This window comes from Phascolarctos cinereus, unplaced genomic scaffold (assembly GCF_003287225.1).
Source record: "Phascolarctos cinereus isolate Bilbo 61053 unplaced genomic scaffold, phaCin_HiC Scaffold_4;HRSCAF=312, whole genome shotgun sequence".
In the NCBI taxonomy this organism is placed as follows: domain Eukaryota; kingdom Metazoa; phylum Chordata; class Mammalia; order Diprotodontia; family Phascolarctidae; genus Phascolarctos; species Phascolarctos cinereus.
In genome coordinates, this window is record NW_027555847.1 from 697,965,119 (window position 1) to 697,980,729 (window position 15,611).

Here is a 15,611-nt window from a genome sequence, read left to right on the forward strand (position 1 = left end):
AACATTTATTAAGTGCCTACAATGTGGCAGGCACTGTGCTAAGTGCTGGGGCTACAAATATGAAAAAAAAAAACCCTGCCCTCAAGGAGGTTACAATCTGATGAAGGAAGGTAATACCTTAAAGGAAACCGAAAAGTGAGAGAAGGTAACTAAGGTTGGGGGAGGGTCAAAGAAGTCCCAAAGGAGAGCAACCAGGTGGGAAATGAGATGTCTGTGCCAAGTTCCTTTCTTAAATGGAGATTTTGGAGTCCATGGCTCCACCCTCCAATAAGAGGGGCAAAAGGGTGTTGCCTTCCCCCATTAGACTGTAAGCTCCTTGGGAGAGCAGTGACTTTCTTTTTTCGTATTTGTACCCCCTCCAGTGGTGGGGGCATCTAGGTGGCACAGTGGATAGAACACCAGACCTGGAGTCAGGAAGACCTGATTTCAAATCCACCGTCAGACACGTACCAGCTGTGTGACCCCGGGCAAGTCACTTCACCCTGTTTGTCTCAGTTTCCTCATCTGGAAAATGAGCTGGAGAAGGAAATGGCAAACCGCTCCAGTACCTTTGCCAAGAAAACGCCAAATGGGGTCATGGAGAGTCAGACACGGCTGAACAACAGCACTCCCCAGCGGTAATGATGAGGGGGGACTACCAAGGCTTTCTACCAAACGTTGCTATTTCTGTGGAAGACACCATCATCCTCCTAATCAGCCAGGTTCCTTACCTTGGCATTACGTCTGACCCCTCCTTCACCTTCACGCTGACACACGCAATCAGACGCCAGTTCTTGCCTTTTCTACCTCCCACTTCATCTCACTGAATCTCTCCACCCACAAAGCTGCCACTTTAGTTCCTGGCCTCCACTCTTCTCACCCAGACTATTGCAGCAGCCTCCGCAGTGTCCTCTCACCCCTCTAGTTCATTGCACACGCGGCTACCAAAGTAATCTGACATAGCTACAGATCTGATTGTTTGACTTAACTCCAGTGACTTCCTGCTGTTTCTAGGCTGAAATAGAAAGCCTTCTGTTTAGCTTTCAAAGTCCTTCACCACGTGACCCCAAGTGGGTCTTTCTCAGTCCGTTTGTACTGCGGGTGACAAAGGTAGGCCCTTTCCCTCCAAACCTAGCCTAGTCTCCCATAATTCAGGGAAAGCTAGGCTTCCTGGAATCTTCCCAGACTTGGGGCTGATTCCACAAGGATGGAGATGCATTGGAATGGGCAAACTCCCTTTCTTCGCCAATGGGCTTCTAACTTCACCCACACTTCCAAACATTGGATTAAGTACGGCAGCTAACCGTTCCCGGGCACTTTCGCGGAGGTGTGGTTATGTCCTAGCAGTTATGCCGGAGTGGGGAAGAGCATCTCGGAGGTGGAACGTTCTACCTCGGTTTCCCCGTATTCCCCCGCACTGCTCCATAGCAGTGGCTCGAACGTTTCCCCGAAGCAGTTTGCTGGTGTTCCACGGAAGCTTTGCCTCGGCAGAGCCAGGGGTCCTCTAGCGTAAAGCGTGTCCTTCCTGGTAGACTGAAGCTTTGCTGGTGTGTGTGTGTGTGTGTGTGTGTGTGTGTGTGTGTGTGTGGACAGGCACCTGTTTTCCGCTCGAGTTTCTTTCTAAGTGGCAGGTGACCCACAGGACAGGAAAAACAAAGGTATTCCGGACTAGGGGGCAGAGGATCTGAGTTCTCGGCTCTCCCCGAGGAGTGAACTTCGCGCAAGTGGCTTCCCCGGATCTGTCCAATGAGACCAATGCCTTCGAGCCAGCAGGCAGGTGGCAGATCCGTGGAGAGAGGCGCCCTGGAGGGGCGGGCAGGGTGGTATCGCTCCCCCTCCATTCATCCCCTCATATCCTCCCCGGCCTTCCCCGTCCTGGGGCCGCGGGCCCCGAGAAGCCAATGGGGAGCCGGCGTACAGAGGCGCACATCTGGGCCACTGGGCTGGGCGCCGGGCGGCCAATCCCCAGACCCGGCGGCTTGTTCCTCCTCCTCCTCCTCTTCCTCCTCCCTCCCTGGCGCGGTGAGCCGGGCTGCAGCCAATCGGCGCCGCCGCCCGCGCCGGCCCGGCCACCCCAGCCCCGCCAGCCAGAAGCCCAGCCGCCGCCGCAGCGGCAGCCCCAGCCCCAGGCGCAGGACCCCGGGCAGCCCGGCCGGCCGCGCGCAGGATCCAGCGCCGGGTGAGGAGGGGAAGGCTCCCCGTGCGCGGGGCGGGTCCTGGGTGGGGGTTGGCAGCCAGCCCGGGGTGGTCCCTGTCCTTCCCGGAGGGATACTCGGAGCCCGAGCCGGCGCAGACAAAGGGGAGAGGCCCGAGAGGGCCGAGGCTGGGCTCCCCGGCTGGACAGGGGAGCCTCCGACTCGCCTCCACGTGGTCGCCCCCACCCCGCGCTCGGTCACGGTCACGGTCACGGCCAAGGGGGCAGCCGGCTGGAGCTGCCGCGCTCCGCAGCGCCGGGGGTGGGGAGGCAGGGTGGGCAGAGGTGCCCGCTGCCCCAAGTTCTCCAACCCCCGGTGGCCCCCGGCGGTTCAAGGTCCGTCTCTCCCCGCCTCGGCCTCACCCTCTCCCTCCAGTGCGTGCCCAGGCTTGGCCAGCAGGGGTCCCGGGTCCCGGGCAGCCAGGGAGTCTGGCCGGGGGACAGCCCGCCTGCTTACCTCCCTCTGGCATCACTTCCTGAACAGGGGGGCTGGGACCCAGAACCCAGGAGGGCAGGCACGGCGAAGCAGGAGACCTATGCGCTGAGCCGTTGCCTCCCCCCGTTTGGGGTGGAGGGCATCTCCGAATCGGTCCTACTGGCCGGTACTGTCCGCTCCACTGACAGTTTGTTTTAAAAGCCTGTATGCCACCCTGTCTCAGGGAGAAAGACCTTTTCTTGTAGGCTTTGAGATGTCCAGGCAACTTCCTGAGTCAGTCCTGTCAGTGGGGTCAGAGGTTTGGGGTCGGGGCTATCTTTTGCCGGCTCCTTTTGCCTCCCCCTCCCGGCTCCCTCCCCGGTGCCCTGGGCCCTGGAAGCCTTTCCTAGCTTCTCCCCCTCCCGCCTCCTGGTGTCCTAATCTCAGCAGCTGGGTGTTTTCACAGTTCCACCAACTTCCCTGCGGTTGTCACCTGTCTCCTGGCCAGCCACAGCTCCTGGTTCTGCCTCCCTTTCCTAGCACGAGGCCCCCTCAAAGTCTAGAGAGGTGGGCACTTTAGGTCAGACTAGGTTCATCACTTATTGAGGAGAGGGCAAGCACACAGCCCCTGCAGCCTCAGTTTTCTCCTTTATATAATGTATAGACGAGTCCTGGAAAAACACCGTGTTTAGCCCTTTACCTCCTCCTGGAAATTGGGCTTTCCTCTCCTGGCTCTTCCACTTGTTCCTACGCGTGCTAGAGGAGAGCTTCTGTTTGTAGAGATTGGGGTGGGTGGGTGGGGATGGGATATCCCTTTTCCCAGGGAACTCTTATTTTTCTTTGGATATTCAGCACCTTAGGTGGGAAAGCACTCATTGATAGGGTCAAAGTCCTTGCCCCATCATTCTTTTTGCCTAATTTGGAGAGGTAAATTCACTTAGTATTTATCAAGATGATATACAGGCCCTTTTCTGGGTGGGGCGGGGAGAGATGTAAAGACAAATAAGACCTGAGCCTTGCTCTCAGGGAGCTTACCCTCCAGTAGGAAGGCCTGAAAATACAGCATTTTAATACAAATCAAAATGTGATGAGTCTCACACATAGGGTTCTAGAGGTGCCTTATGAGGGTGGAGAAAGTGATGTGGAGAAGTAGAACGGGCCCTGGGCCTTGAAGGCAAAGGCCTTGAGTTTGAGCCCTAGGTCCATTGCTAACTATAGGTGACCTTGTCACCTACATCACTTAAGTATGCTAAGCTGAGTTTTCTTCATCTCTATTTTGATACCTTTAAGGATCCTGGGAGATCCAGATTTTAACCCTTCCTTTCCTTCTTGGGTGATTCTTGGCCACGTTCTCCCACCGCTCTGGAGGCCTTAGGGTCATAGACAGCGAGATCTAGGGCTGGCCAGGGGTCCAAACCCCTCCCTTTAGAGGTGAGGAACCGTCTTTCTTCCTGCTCGGTGTTTTTCTTTTGTCTTTTTTCTTCTCATCTGTAAAACGAAGACAATTAAACTCGTAGCTCCAGGCTTGTCATGGGGGAGGTGCTTAGGATCAGTGTGTGCTGTTGTTTCTGCCTCTGACTTCTCTGCCCACACAGCCACCACCCTACTTAAGGCTCCCATTGCCAGGCTATTGCAGTGGCCTCCGGACTAGTCTGCCTGCTTCCATTCTCTCTCCTCTCCAGTCGAGGCTGAAGCCAGACTGTGAGGGTCTTTAGATGCCAAACGGAGGTGTCTGGATTTGGTCCTAGAAGAAATAGAGAGCCCTGGAGTTTCTTGAGAAGGGATGGACCATGGTCAAACCTGTGCTTCAGTGAGACCTGTTAAGCAGTTATGTGGTACTCTCTCCTATCCGTTATCCCTGCTTAGCATTAATAATAGTGATACTAATGATAATTGCTAGCATTTATACGGGGGCAGCTAGCTGGGCCTGGAATCAGAAAGGCTCTTCTTTCAGAGTTCAAATCTAGCCCTAGACATTTACTAGCTGTGTGACCCTGGGCAAGTCACTTAAGCCTGTTTGCCTCTGTTTCCCCATCTGTTAAATGAGCTGGAGAAGGAAATTTCAAACACCTCCAGTATCTCTGCCAAGAAAACCCCACATGGGGTCACCAAGAGTTGGGCATGACTGAAATGACTGAAACAACAACAAATTACAGTATTAGGGGTGTATGTTGGGGGCGATGGACAACTGAGAAAAGGGCTCATTTCCCCAGTCAGGAACCCCAGTCTAGATGGTGATGGTGATGATGGTGATGGTGATGGTGACGATGATGATGATGATGATGGTGATGGTGGTGATGGTGGTGATGGTGATGGTGGTGATGGTGGTGATGGTGATGGTGGTGATGGTGGTGATGGTGATGGTGATGATAGTTGACACATCTTTAACACTTCTGGAAATACAAAATGCTTCATATATATTATCTCATTTGACCCTCGTAGCAGCAATTCAAGGCAGGTATTGTAGGGATTATCGTCCTCCCTTCCCCTCAATTTTACTGACCACTGGGATTGTAGATTTATGAGAGACAGCATGATGTGGTAGATAGAGGGCTGATCTTGTGGTCAGGAAGACCTGGATTCAAGTCCTGCCTCTGACACACCCTGGCAGTGTGACCTAGGGCAAGGTTAAAAACTTTTGAACCTCATGGTGCTCTTGGCTACTCTCTAAGATTCTCTAAATCATGGAGAAAATTTGAATCCATTCTCCAAAAATCCAGTTGAGAGGATAGGGCAATAGCCAGAAGGAACCTCAGAGACCATCTAGTCCTACTCTTCTCTCCCTTCCTGCTCCCATTTTACAGATGAAGATACTGAGGTCCATAGAGGTCACATAACTTGTCACAATTACATGGGTGGTGAAATTGGGATTTAATTCTAGACCTGAATTCCAATCTATTATTCTTTCTTCTTTACCATAGTGGCCTTGGTTGCTCTAAACCCCAGATGAATCAGTAACCTTGATAATCACAGGCCAAATAGATCACAATGTCATAGATTTGAGATGGAAGGGATTATTGAAGCACTTGAGTCCAGCTGCCTTATTTTACAAATGAGGAAACTGAGATCCAGAAAGGTCAGGTGATTTGCCCAAGGTCTCTCAGCCAAGTCCTTGGTCACAATATTGGGAAGAGAACTTTGAGTCTTTCCCCTACTAAAAACCTTTTTTTAGAAGGTGATCTGAATGGGTGGGAGAGCTCTTTCATCATGGAAATTCCTTCCACTAATGCAGATGAACTGCTCAGCAAAGCTTATATATGGGGGATTGCTTCAGTGTTTCTGTTTCCTATCATGTTCTTGGCCCATAGCAGACACTTTATTAAAACATATTCATCTAAAATGCCTTTCTTCCTCCCTGGTTGTTCAAGCCCGTTGGGTTTGTCAGCCTTTTCAAACCTGAAGACTCCTTTTAAAGTTAAAAAAAAGTCCCAGACACACCCATCCCCCCATCATAACAGTAGCCATATTGTTAGCATCCTTTTATTGAAAAATCAAGTAATAATGAAAGGCTGCTAAGGATTTATTTGTTTTATAATTATAATGAGATTTGTGTTTTATAAATCAGAAATAACATTTACACATATTTGAAAAATATCTCTCCGTACATACGCAAAGCTGATCATTTACGCTGTCTCGGGAAGGTGATAAAGTACAGAATGACAATGCTTGGTGCACCCCTTGAAGTCACTCCCTGGTCCCAGTGCCCCGGCTGGGAATCAGCGAGCTCCCCAACTCTTTGCCAAGGGCCATATGGTTCCCATTTTCCTGTCAGAATGCTTTCTGTGCCAGGGTTTTTCTGGGTGAATGCTATTTCAGGTTTCCCTTTGAGTCAGAGGGCCTCTTATTTATGTTTGTTTTATAAGGGTAGGGTTGTTTTGGGTGTTTGGGCTTTTTCAAAATAAGTTACTCTCCATCTGGTCTGAATTAGTGCATGTGGCTTGGGAGGTTCATTAGGTTTTGTTTCCAGAATCTATAGGCCCATTCCTTGATCTCTAGTTTCTCTCTCTGTGTCTCTCTTTTTTCCTTCCCTCCCTCCCTTCTTTCTTTTCTTTCTCTTCTTTCCTTTCTCTTTCTTGCTTTCTTTCCCTCTCCTTCCCTTTCCCTTCATCCCTTTCTCTTCATCTCTTACCCTCTCCTCTCCTTTTCCCCTTTTCTCTCCCTCCCTCCCTCTCTTCTCTCCTCTCCTCTTCTCTCCTTATTCCTCTCCTTAACTTTCCTCTCCTCTTCCTTTCCCTTTCTTTCTCCTCTCCCTCTTTCCTCCACTTGGATGTTTATAGAGGAATCCTAGGCCTGGGAGGTATTTGTCTGCTCATGTTGTCCATCCCACTGCTTCACCGTAGCACTGAGCCTAAACCAGCCTTGATCTGGAGTAGCCCCATTAGGATTAAAAACAAACAAACAAATAAAACCCCGGCAACTCCCCAAAGTTTTTCTTTTTCCCCTGATTTCAGGGGGTGGAGAGTACAGTGACTTGGCCTTTTTCCCCTCGTTGAAGGTTATGAAGATCTTTGGGAGATATCTGAGTTTGCCCAATTCCTCCTCTCCTGGCTGGTGGGGCCCTTCTGGAATGGGCCACTTGTGGGGCATTGGAAAGAAGACCGAGTTTGGAATTAGGGGACCTGAGTTCAAAGTATGGCTCTATGACTCCGGGCCTCTGTTGGCCTTGATGACCTTCAAGGCTCTTCTAGCTCTAAGGCTGTGATTCTATGATACTCTAAAGGGACAGCCTCTCTGGGCCTCAGTTTCCTCATCTGTAAAACGAAGGGTTTGGATTCATGGGCTCTGAGGCCCCTTTCTAGCTCTACCTCTAGAATTCTCGAATCCTTTCAGTTTTAACCCCATAATTCCTTATGCAGGGGCATTTTAAAAAAGCAAACAGTTTGGTGGTAGGGGATGGGTTTTTTTGGGGGAAGGTTGAAGGGAAATTGCTTTGTGTTGACCATCATTTGATAACCACAGTGAACTGGTCTCTGTTAAGTAGGCCTGACCATTTCCCTGGGGGGCAGCGCCAAGTTTCCAGGGACTCAGGACAGAGATGTTTCCCTTTTGCTAGGATACACAGCCCCACCACGAACAGAGCAAAAGGTAATCATAACTCAGACAGATAAAATAGCTAACCCTTTAAGGTTTACAGAGTGCCCTACAAGATGGTCAGGTAGCACAGTGGATAGAGCCATGGCCCTGGAGTCAGGAAGACACGAGTCCAAATTCAACCTCAAATACTTCCTCGGTGTGTGACCCTGGACAAGTCACTCCACCTTTGTCTTCCTCTTTTCCCTCAACTATAAAATGGAGGTTATAGAATCACCTCCCTCTCAGGACAGTTAACGGGGATCAGACGAGTTAATATTTATCAAGCTCTTAGCACAATGCCTGGCACACTGTAGGTGTTTAATGAATGCTTGCTCTCTTCCCCCTTTCCCTTTATAACAGCCCTGGGAAAATAGGTGCTATTATTATCCCATTTTACAGATGAGGAAACAAGCTAAGAGAGGAAGAATAGGGATCATTTCTTTCTTTGTATTTGCGTCCGCAGGGCCCGCTATGACTAATAAATGCTTGTCCATTGATTGACGAAGTGACTTGTCCAAGGTCACTCAGCTAGGAGGTGTCAGGGGCAGGATTCAAACTCAGGCCTCAAGTGACTTCACTTCTACTGCCCACTGCACCATATTGTTGTCTCTAGCCCTTAGGCTCCTGGCTGTAAAGTTAGGAGGGAGTCATGGGGTCATAAGCTTAGAGCTAGAGAGATCTCAGAGGCCCTTGAGTCCAACTCCCTCATTTTACAGATGGGGAAACTGAGGCCCAGGGAGCTCATAGAATCCTAAGTCTAGCGTTGGCCATTGAGTCTAGCTCCCTATGGGGGGACTGATGAGGGAGGGGATAGGTGGGGGGATGGTTATAGCACTTGGAATGGTCTTCAGAGGTGAAGGGACCTACTCATGGTCACAAAGCTAGCAAATATCACACCTGGAATTTGAACCCAGGGCGGGTTTCCAAATGACATTGTTTCATTATTGGGCAATCAGCTTTGGAGGGGCATTCCTAAGGCCTCTCCCCTCCCCGACTCCCCAGACTTAGTGAGTGACTTCAGGTCACGTAGCTAGTGTCAAGTGTCTGAGGCTGGATTTGAACTCAGGTCCTCCTAACTCCAGGGCAGGAGCTCTATCCACTGTACCGCCTAGCTCCCTATGTCCTGCCCCAGAGGGTCTTGCTCTTCTCCCTGAGACAGGGAGGGAGGGAGCTGCTTTAACTGAGGTGTTTGCCTTCCTCTCTCAGGGGTAGCATTCTGGGGCTATGGCTTGGGTTCAGATCTTGGCTTTCTCACTTACTACCTGTGGGGGCCTTGGGCCAGTCATTTTCCTCTTGGCCTCAGTTTTCTCCTCTGTAAAATGAGGGGAAGAGGACAGAATTTGGAGTCGTGACTCAGATTCAAATCCTACCTTTGCCATATATGACCTGTATGTAATACACCAAGTCATTTCACTTTTCTGAGCCTCAGTTTCCCCCAATGAGGGGGTTGAACTACAGCAAGGGTCCTCCAGCTATTTTTGTGTTATGGAACCCATTGACAGTCTGGTGGAGACTCTGGGCCCTTTCTCAATACTGACTTTATAAATATTTACAGGAAATGCTAAATTTCAGTTAGAGGTTAGTGAAAAGTAAACATGTAGTTTCTCCCATCCAAGTTCATGGACCTCCTGAAATATATCCAGGTCCCTGGACAGAGGGAGGGACAGTGGAAAGATGGCTGAATTTGAACTCAGAAGACTCGAGTTCTAATCCTGCTTCTGACACTTTGAATGCAGACTTTGGCAAGCCGCTTCCTTCTGGCCTCAGTTTCCTCTTGTGTAAAACAAAGAGGTTGAATTGCACGTGCAGTGGAAAGAGCTCTGGGTCTGGTTTTGGCAGCAGAGATTGTTTCTTTCTTTATACTTAATGTCCCTGGTGCCTGACACTTTTGTCGTATGGTCGTTTTTCAGTGATTTCAGACGCTACACGAACCTTTATGGGACTTTCTTGTCAGAGACACTGGAGTGCTTTGCCATTTCCTTCTCCAGCTCATTTTGCAGATGAGGAGACTGAGGCCAACAGGATGAAGTAACTTGCCCGGGGTCACACAGCTAGTAAGTTTCTGAGGCTGGATTTGAACTCAGGTCTTCCTGACTCAAGGCCAGGTGCTCTGTGCATTATGGCGCCACCTAGTGGCTCCTGCCTGACACACAGTAAGCACTACTTGATTAACTGGAATCAGAGGATGTGGGTTCAAATTCCACTCTTGCCCCTAACTGTGTGAATCATTCCACTTTTCAACTTCAGTTTCCTCCTCTGTAAAATGAGAGGGTGGGATGAATGGCCTCAAGGGTTTGCTAGACTATAAGCTTGTGGAGGTCAGAGATTGTTAATTCTTTCTCTTTGTGACCAAAGTGCCTGACGTGTACACAGTAGGGGCTTAATAAATGCTTGTTGCATGATTGATTGGGATGAGGTTGGGAAGGCATCGATCAGCAAGCATTTATCAGTTGATTGCAATGTGTCAGGCAGTGTATGAGAACAGAGAATGAAACAATCCCTCCTTGTAATGAGCGTGCTGTTCAATGGAGCAGACCGCATGTACCTATATAATATATATATATATATATATATATATATATAATACATATATACACACACACACATGCATACTTATATACACACATATATACATAGCATAAATATGAAGTATATAATAAATACCATGTGTTTATTTGTAATATACACATATTTGGTTGTACAAATATTACAAAGGAGTTTTCCTGGAAGAAGGCTGCAGAATGGGCGCACCCAAGGGTGGCTGGCCAGGCCAGGCCGGAGCACCAGAGTGCCAGAGTGACCAGGGAATGAATTAGAGACCTGGATGTCGACTTGAGCTGGAGGCATCTGAAGAATTGCTTAGGGAGCCCTTTGGAAAAGATTTGGGGTGAAGGCAGCTAGGTGGCACAGTGGATAGAGCTCCAGCCTTGGAGTCAGGAGGACCTGAGTTCAAATCCAGCCTCAGACATTGGACACTTACTAGCTGTGTGACACTGGGCAAGTCACTTAACCCTGATTGCTTCACCAAAAAAAAAAAAGACCTGAATTCAAATCTTACTCGGACACTTACTATCTGTGTGACCTTGGGTAAGTCACTTAACCCCAACTGCCTCACCAAAAAGCAAAAGGAAAAAAAAAGGTGTGGGGAAGCTTCCCTTCCCCCTTTCAGAAAGGAGAAAGCAATTCTTGGGATTCTGTTGTATCTTTTTCTGAAAGCTGCAGAACAACTATTTTTGTATGCCCTCTTTTTATCTTGACTTTCTGTAAATAGTAGAGACAGCTAGAAGAAACAGAGCTACAGAGATAAGATAATAAACCCTGGCAGAATGGGACAACAGGTGAAGAAACACTGGGGCAGGGCAGAGGATGGGGGAGGTGGAGGCAGGGAGGGAATGGGCCCAGGTAAAGTGGTCAGGAATGAGGATGATGTAAGGGAACTGTCCTCTGGAGAGTCTCTAATATTATTCTGTTATGAAATCTACACTCCTCCAAAGCCCTTAGAGCACAGTGCTGGTAAGCTCATTTTACAGATGAGGAAACTGAGGCCTGGAAAGACAAAGTGACTTGCCCACAGTCACAGTCAGCTAACAAGTGTCAGAGACCAAGACAATGCTAAAATGAAAATCACAATCCTGGTAGCACCTATCTCACAGGACTGTTGGTTAGAATCAAAATAAAGTGTTGAATGTGAAAGTGTTTTGCCAACTTTAGGGCCCTATATAAAGTCATTATTATTAATGTTATTAATTAATATTCCCAAAGGATCCTACTGTTGTTGATTTAGAACTAGGAGAGACTTCAGAAGACATAGAGGCCAGCCTCTTATTTTACAGATGAGGAAACTGAGACCCAGAGAGCTTAACTGACTTACTTGCCCAAGGTTGTACAGGTGGGATTTGTACCTAGCTCAGGAGGACCTGTGGGGCTCACCAGAAACTGTCCTGCTCCCATCTGTCTTCTTTCTGGGGCTCATGCTTCTGCGCTTGGGAGGAGAAGTGGCCCCCTCCCCTCCGCCTCCTACCTCTCTCCCCATTCCCCCCTTTGCCTCCTTCCTCTCCCTCCATTTCCCCCCCTACTTCCTCCCTCTCCCCCCATTCTCTCCTCCCCCGCCTCCTCCCTCTCCCCCCATTCCCCCCTCTCCCCTCATTCTCCCCTCTCTGCCTCTTCCCTCTCCCCTCATTCCCCCCTCTCCCCTCATTCTCCCCTCTCTGCCTCCTCCCTCTTCCTCCATTCCCCCCTCTCCCCTCATTCTCTCCCTCTCTGCCTCCTCCCTCTCCCCCCATTCCCTCCCTCCTGCCTCTTAACTCTCCCCTCATTCCTTCCTTCTCTGCTTCCTCCCTCTCCTCCCATTCTCCCCACCCTTCTCCCCCATTCTCCCTCCCCCACCTCCTCCCTCTCCCTCCGCCCAGAGCTTGGGGAGCTTTCTGCCCGAGGCTGGCATGGTTTGGGCAGCTGCAGCCTTGCCACTCCAAACAGCAGTACTGAGGGCGGGCTGTGAGTGGGCACGGGCTGCCTGAAGACTTTACCAAGGCACCTTCCAGTTTCGAGTTGCCAGGCAATGGGTATATGCCTGTGTGAGAGGAATTCATTCTTTTCATCTTTGGCTTCCTTTAGTGTGTGTGGGCATACATCTTGTTTTCAGGAAAGCCCTGTGGCCTCTTTCAGCTGGCAGGAGGGGGCAGAGGATGGATCGGGCAAGTGGGAGGGAGAAGAAATGCTGGTCCTCTTCTCCGCTGAGCCCCATTTCTGCGGCTTTAGGGCCTCCAGCCAGATCACTTGGGCCCGACTTTAGTGCTTCCTCTGCAGGGCTCGGGGCTCCGAGATTTAATCATCAGTGGGGTAATAATCCTTATAACAACAGGTTTTCCCACAGGGCATGGTAGGCTTTTCAGGAGGAGGACACAGGAGTGTCTTCTTCAGGCCTGGTTTGAGGTGGAGACATGAGTTCATTCTAAAAGCGCCTGGTTTCTGGTGCGGTGGGCCAAGCCCTAGATCTGGAGTTGGGAAGACCTGGGTTCAAATATGCTCTGACTCCGTGTTTCTGTGCAAGCCACTTGCTTGTTCCTGGTTTTCAAAGAGGACCATTGATGTAGCAGTGTTGAGGTCAAGGTACTGTGTGTTTGGCCACGGCTGGCCAGATCAGTAGGAGCTCGGAAGGCTCGCACCACAGGCCGGGCACGAGTATTCCAATAGAATGTGGAGATATCTCTGAATTAGCACAGTTCATGTTTCCTTTGAGCTGCTGCAGTTCCCCTTTGCTCCTGGAGCACGGTGCCAACTTTGATATGAGCACGCCAAGCTGGGTGGTCCTGTGCCAGGGTCTCTCATGTCACACGATTGTTTCCAAAGTTTTTCAGAGAGACCTTGAGAGTGTCCTTGTATTACTTCTTCTGACCTCTGTGTAAGCACCTGCCTAGTAAGAGTTTTCCTTAAAATAATCTTTTAGGCAAACATACATTTGGCATCAGAACAACGTGCCCAGCCCATTGGAGTTGTGCTCTCTGCAGCAGAGTTTGAATGCTTGGCAGTTCAGCTAAAGAAAGGACCTCCGTGTCTGCTACCTCATCTTGGAGCATCACAGAAAGCAGGCCCCTTGGGGGAGATGAGGCACACAAAGAGGGTTTATTGACTTAGAGGATCTTGGTGGCTCTAGACCTGGGAAGGACCTCACACAGCCTCTGGGTCAAACCATCCATGTTATAGATAAGGAGCCCAAGGCCCAGGGAGTTAAATGATTTGTTTAGTGTCACCTAGGTGGTAAGCATCAAGAGTGAGATCTGAATCCAAGACCTCAGACTCCAAAGCTAGGGTTCTTTCTGCCTCCTATGTCTACGGTAATAAGGTATGTTCAAATTTCTACACACCAGAAACTATTATTGTGACTATCAATTTCCCTTATATGTAATATATATACTACATATGTATATCCCAAACATATTCCTTTAACTGTCTTTACCCTACCCTTTGTAAACAATAGAGTTAGTTTTGGCTTCAGGAGGGCCTGGTAGATCCGGAATGTGTTCACTTGTTAGCCAGATGTAAGGCAGTAAGGCAGGAGGCTGTCCCTCCCGGTGGCCTGGAGGTTTGCAGGTGGCGGCTTGTTTTCCTTGGAAAGATGCCTTGGCCTTGGAACTCAGGCTTGGAATGCATTTTGTCACCCTCTTTGGGCTTGCTCCTGTGGAGTGAGGCTAACTCAGGTAAACCAAGGTATAACTGGAAGAGGACATCAGGGGAGTGAGTGAAAGGAGGTGAGAGTGCAGCGTCTTGGGCCGCTGAGGCTGGGAGGGGTCTTACAGGGATTTAGAGGACCCAGGTTCCAATCTGAGCTCTGGCCACTGTAGGAGAATCCCTTCACCAAACTGGGCTTCAGCTTCCTCAACTATAAAAGAAAGAGGGTTGGACCAGATGGTCCCTAACATCTCTTCCGGATCCAAATCTATCAACTGCCTCATTTTTCTTTTTTAAAAAAGATTTTCTTGAAGCTTTTTTTTTTTAAAAAACACCAAACTCAGTGTTCTCTTCAGTAACCTCCTCATTTAAAAAAAAATAATTTTTTCAATGAAGAAAAATCTCACTACATCTACCCCTCCCTAAGAAAAGGAAGAAGAAGAAGAAGAAGAAGAAGAAGAAGAAGAAGAAGAAGAAGAAGAAGAAGAAGAAGAAGAAGAGGAGAAATAAAGCCCTTGTGACACAGGCATAGTCAGGCACACAAAGTCCGGAAGTGGCCGTGACTGAAAACGCGCATTTCATCCTGCGCCTTGCCTCTATCGTCTCTCTGTCGATGGACGAGCAGAATACTCCATCATCAAGCCTCAGAAATTGTGGCTGGTGGTGGTGTTGATGAGAGTTCTTAAGTCTTTCAAAGGGCAGCCCCCTCATTTTATAGGGGGGAAAACGGAGGCCCTGAGAGGGGAAGTAAGTGGTTTGTCTGATGTCATACCCTCATTTGTGGCCGAGCTGGGACTGGGTGTGTGCTTTGGGTTGGGGGTGGATCAACCTTTTCAGTCTCTCCTTCCTCTTGGGGTCTTTGGAGAATGCCAACCAGTCCAATGGGTAGCCAGTAGAACATAACCACGTTCTCATTCTGATGTCCACAGATAGGATGGCCCGTGGAAGAACAGATCTAGGATGTTAGGTCACTCCAGCCCTACAGGGAAGCAGCCCTGGAGGATTCTGCAGAGGAGATATTTGAAGCCAAGTCCTCTGATTCCAGTGGAGTCCTTTCCTTCTTGGTCAGAGTTTCCTCATTTAAACTTTCAGGGCCCTTTTGGCTGAAAGGTGCAAGTGTTCTCAAGGCTATAGTAGGGGGACCAGCATAGTGCTAAAGTTGGACATTTCTGGTATCTGATTCCCATGGCCACCGTGGGGGAGGGGCACAAAGGAGAGATTCTTAGTAGAGTTTCAGCTTTTAGCCTCTTGCACAGTGAGGGACCCAGATGTCTCCTTTAAAGAAAAAAGTGTTTTAAGTTTTGTATTGATGGGCCATGTTGTAGTGGATAGCGCTGCCTCAGGAGTCAAAAAGACCTGGGTCCTGCCTCTGACGTGCACTAACTGTGACTCTGGACAAGTCATTTAACCTCTCAGTTCTCTGAAGGTGCCAGCCTGCACTGGTGGAATTCTCATCTTGGAGTTCCTTACAGCATTGAAATTTCATCTTAGAGTTCCTTATATCATTGACATCACAGGCCCAGGCCATTTGCCAGTCGCTTTTCTATTGATGTCTTTTGTTTTTACATCGCCCTCATTTCTGAACATATCCCCTGCTTTCCACCCCTAGCAAGTCTTCTTTTGTAACAGACTGAAAAGGACATTTAAAAAGTTTAGCAAAACTCTCCAGCATATAAGCTGTATCTGACAGTATATGCCATACTGTCTAGCTCCCTGCCTCTTCGTTGAAGGGAGCAAAATATATTTTCTCACTCTTGACAGAGGCAGCTAGGTGGTGCTTTG

General features: G+C 49.2%; 1 protein-coding gene across 1 annotated transcript in view; it reads left to right on the forward strand.

Annotated features, from left to right (window-relative positions):
* The first annotated feature begins 2,023 nt into the window (after positions 1-2,023).
* Positions 2,024-15,611, forward strand: part of CAMKK2 (calcium/calmodulin dependent protein kinase kinase 2) — a 64,108-nt gene continuing 50,520 nt past the window's right edge. The window contains 1 exon segment of the mRNA XM_078154288.1: positions 2,024-2,158. The gene's annotated coding sequence lies outside the window, so the exon portion shown is untranslated.